This window comes from Panthera tigris, chromosome B4 (genome assembly GCF_018350195.1).
Source record: "Panthera tigris isolate Pti1 chromosome B4, P.tigris_Pti1_mat1.1, whole genome shotgun sequence".
In the NCBI taxonomy this organism is placed as follows: domain Eukaryota; kingdom Metazoa; phylum Chordata; class Mammalia; order Carnivora; family Felidae; genus Panthera; species Panthera tigris.
In genome coordinates, this window is record NC_056666.1 from 82,357,196 (window position 1) to 82,361,878 (window position 4,683).

Below are 4,683 nucleotides of genomic sequence, written 5' to 3' on the forward strand. Positions count from 1 at the left end.
GCTTAGATTTTGAAAATGATCTTGTTTTGGTGTGCTAGTAAATATTTAACGCTAAATGTCATCTTCTGATTTATAAAGTTATGTTCTTTTTATTACATCACAGCTGTTCCATCTTCTCCACTGCAGCCTGCTATAGGCTTTTTGTTTTTTTAATTAAAAAAAATTTTTTTTGATGTTTATTTATTTTTGAGAAAGAGAGAAACAAAGCATGAGCAGGGGAGGGGCATAGAGAGAGGGAGACACAGAATCCGAAACAGGCTCCAGGCTCTGAGCTGTCAGCACAGAGTCCCATGCGGGGCTCAAACTCATGAACTGTGAGATCATGACCTGAGCTGAAGTTGGATGCTTAACCAACTGAGCCACCCAAGTGCCCATTTTTTTGTTTTTTGTTTGTTTTGTTTTTTTCTTAAGAGAAAACTAGTGACTGATCTTACTTATAGGTGCAAAACTCCCTATAGTCAGGGCGGTTGAGAGGCTAAGGAAGAGATTTCAGTGTGGAAGACTGGCACACAGAAGGAGGCGTTGGCTCCTGGGAGTTTGAGTGGGCTCACCCGAGCCTGCTGGCCTAAGTGGATCCTGGCCAGGCCCACAGACCTTCCTAGTCACTATGGAGGACAGTGCCTGGTGCCGGTGAGCCCTCAAGACCCAACTCTGGAGGAGTGGATGCAGCTGGAGAACTTCTAGTGGCAGAGGCCCGAGCTGCTGGTAGAGATCCAGCGCCCATAGGAGCTCAGTGAAGCCACTGGAAAGGTGGAGGGTCTGGAGGCCAAAGAAGGTAGCTAAAACCTTGCAACAGAACCAAAAGACAGCAGTGGTCAGGAGGAACTTCAGCATGGACTCCAGAAGGCGATCTAGTTCTTGGTGGAGAAGGAACTTCTCCGGAACATGCCGGTATCCTGTACAAGGGCAAGGGCCTGAATGAGATGGTCATGGGGTCTACCTCTGGCAGACAGAAGGGCTGAACTTGCCACTGCTCCATGCCTTTGTGGATCTGTATGAGTTCCCAGACCTTGATGTGGTGCAGGCCCTCAGGCAATTTCTATGGAGCTTTCTGCCTCCTGCGCTAGGCCCAGATGGTTGACCAGATGATAGAAGCCTTCGCCCAGTGAATCTGCCTGTGCAATCCCAGTGTTTTTTAATCTACAGATACGTGTGAGGTGCCGTTATTCGCCTCATCATGCTGAACACCAGCCTTCACAATCCCAATGTCTAGAAGAAGTCCGGCCTCGAGCACTCTGGGGCCATGAACCAAGGCATCGACAAGAGTGGGACCTGAGTTGCTGCTCAGGAACCTCTATGACAGCATCTGAAATGAGCCCTTTAGTATTCCTGAGGATGATGGGAATGGTCTAACCCATACCTTCTTCAACCTGGACCAGAAGGGCCAGCTCCTTAAGCTGGGAGGAGGTCAGGTGAAGACGCAGAGTTGGTGCTGGTTTGTCACCACAACTGCCTCTACTATTTTGAGAATATGACAGACAAGGAGCTGGCAGGAATCATCCCTGTGGAGAATCTGAACATTCAAGAAGCGTACGAGCCTCAGAAACCAAACTGCTTTGAGTTTTGCATCTCCAACAACATGGGGCAGCTCACTGAATTCTGCAAAACGGAGGCAGGTGGCAGGGGGGTATACCTGGTCTTGGCCCCCATGCAGGCAGAGAAGGACAAGTGGATCAAGTCCATCCAGGCAGCTGGGAGCACAGACCCCCTTCTGTGAGATGCTGGTGGCAAGGAAGAAGCTAATTTTGTCGAGAAGAAGGAGGAGCAGCCCTGACCCCTTGCCCCCAACTCCATTACTTACTACACAGCTGCCCCTCCCTGGCAGCTGAACTCCTGGGCCCAGATTCTGGTTTCCCATTTAGAAAAATTCACTACCTCTAGCACCTTTCTCTTCTTTGTAATCAACACTGTTGGTAATCATATTCATTATTTAACCACTAAAAAGAGAAAGAATTCCTCCTCGGAGAGGGAGTTCTTCTAAATAACATATTAGCAAAGAGAATTCATCAATGTACAAAAGAATAATATTCTACAACTTAGTAAAGACTATTTTTGGAATGCTGGGGTGGCTTAATATTGAGAAAATAAATCACTATAATTTATTGTGATAATATTAGGATCGTGACATTGTTATTAAGTGCTGAAAAACCTTTGATAAGTCAGCATTTATACATCATAATATAAATGATAAAATGATAAATAATAACAATAAGTTTAAATAAGAATTCCAGGAAACAACTTAAATAGTCAAGGCTATATATCTAAACAAATAGCCAGTATTATCCTAACTGGTAAGACACTACAGCATTTCAGATAAAATCAGAAACTAATAGGGATGCCCCATTACCATTTATTATTTTGTATTTAATTTTTATAAAAATTACACATGCACGTGTTTTAAAAGGTCTCTTAATTCTGTAATACATGTTATGAAAAAATAATCACGCCCAGCCGCCTTACTCCCCATTTCTCCTTTCTCAGAGTCAACCCTTCATAAAGGGAACCATATAGAAATCAATACCTTTTCTCTATTTTAGCAATAGGCATGTGGCAAATCGAATAGATTCTACTCCCAATAGTACCAAACACATAAAATACTTAGAAGTTAACAAGAAAGATTACAGAAACCAAATAAATACGTTTATCATAGCATTGTTCATGATGGCAAAAACCTGGAAACAATGTGAATGTCACCAGTAGTAATAGATGAATAAATTATGTGACATTCCCACAATTATTATGCACCTAATAAAAAGAGTTATACTGGTTGCTTTGAATAGATTTCTATGAAATAGAAAACATGAATTTCTATGAATAATAAAACATGCAGAAAAATGTTTAAAAGTATTTTTACAAGGCTGTTATTCAAGAAATCTGTGTGCACTGGAAAGCAGTAACCAAAGACTTGTATAATGATATTTTTCCAAGTACATAAAATTACATATATATATAGAACATAAAGAACTATTTTAACATGACTAGGATAAAAAAAAAAAAAAGCTTGGCCAAGTTTATTGCTTTCTGTGACTAATTGCCCAGTGGAAAATTTTCCATCATAAGAGAGCAATGTTTAAAATAACCCAACAAAACAGGGGCACCTGGGTAGCACAGTCGGTTAAGCATCATGGGATTGAGTCCCACCTTGGGCTTTGCACAGAGCCTGCTTGGGAGTCTCTGTCTCTCCCTCTGTTCCTCTCCCCTGCTAATGCTCGCTCTCTCTCAAAAAAAAAAAAAAAAAAAAAAAAAAAAAAAAAAAAAATTAAAAAATTCTTAAATACTTTATTGAGGTATAATTGATTAACAATAAAAGGCCCATATTTAAAGTGGACAATTTGAGGGTTTTGCATATTTATACACCCATACACCATCACCAAAATAAAAATAAATGTATCAATCACCCCAGAAAACTTCCTTAATGCACCTTTATAATCCCTCCTCTTTCCCCACCCCAAACTTTGGCACAGATAACCACTGACCATTTTGTCACTAGAGATATGTTTGCATTTTCCAGAATGTTTAAAAATTGGAACTGTAGGGGCGCCTGGGTGGCTCAGTCGGTTGAGCGGCCGACTTCGGCTCAGGTCATGATCTCGTGGTCCGTGAGTTCGAGCCCCACGTCGGGCTCTGTGCTGACAGCTCAGAGCCTGGAGCCTGTTTCAGATTCTGTGTCTCCCTCTCTCTGACCCTCCCCCGTTCATGCTCCGTCTCTGTCTCAAAAATAAATAAACGTTAAAAAAAATTTTTAAAAAAATCAAAATTGGAACTGTAATGATACAAGATACACTTTTTTTTTAATTAAAAAAAATTTTTTTAACATTTATTTTTTGAGAGGTGAACAGATCATGAGCAGGAGATTGGCAGAATGAGAGGAACACACAGAATCAAAGTAGGCTCCAGGCTCTGAGCTGTCAGCACAGAGCTCAACGCTCTCTCAAAAAAGAGAGTTCGGGCTCAAACGAACGAACCGTGAGATCATGACCTGAGTGGAAGTTGGACGCTTAACCAACTGAGCCACCCAGGTGCCCCACAAGATATACTTTTTTTTTACTGGCTCCTTTCACTGATAGTAATTGAGATTCATTTGTGTTGCTGTATAAATCAATAGCTTGTTTCTGTTAAATGCTGAGTAATTAGTAGGTTTAGAACAAATATCCCCAAAAGTACTGCTTTACTGAATTCCATAAATTATGATATTTTCATTGAGTTCCAGTATTTTTAAATTTCCCTTCAATTTCTTCTTTGACTTGTGGGTTATTTAGAATTGTTTTATTTCATGGGTTTGAGTCCAGTGTCAGGCTCTGACAGCTCAGAGCCTGGAGCCTGCTTCAGATTCTGTATCTCCCTCTCTCTCTGCCTCTCCCCTGCTTGCACTCTGTCTCTCTCTCAAAAATAAATAAACATTAAAACAATTTTCTAAATAAAATACTGGGGGATTTTTAAGATATCTTTCTGCTATTGGTTTCTTTCTTTTTTTTAAGTTTATTTATTTACTTTTGAGAGAGCAAGTGAGTGGGGAAGGGGTAGAGAGAGAGGGAGACAGAGAATCCCAGGCAGGCCCATGCTGTCAGTGAAGAGCTTGACACAGGGTTTGAACTCAGGAACCAAGAGATCATGATCTGATCTGAAATCAAGTGTCAGATGCTTAACTGACTGAGCCACCCAGGTGCCCCTCTGCTATTGGTT

At 41.2% G+C, this 4,683-nt stretch overlaps 1 pseudogene; it reads left to right on the forward strand.

The window, feature by feature from the left end:
• The first annotated feature begins 787 nt into the window (after positions 1 to 787).
• LOC102950369 lies at positions 788 to 3,126 on the forward strand (annotated as a pseudogene).
• Positions 3,127 to 4,683: the final 1,557 nt, after the last annotated feature.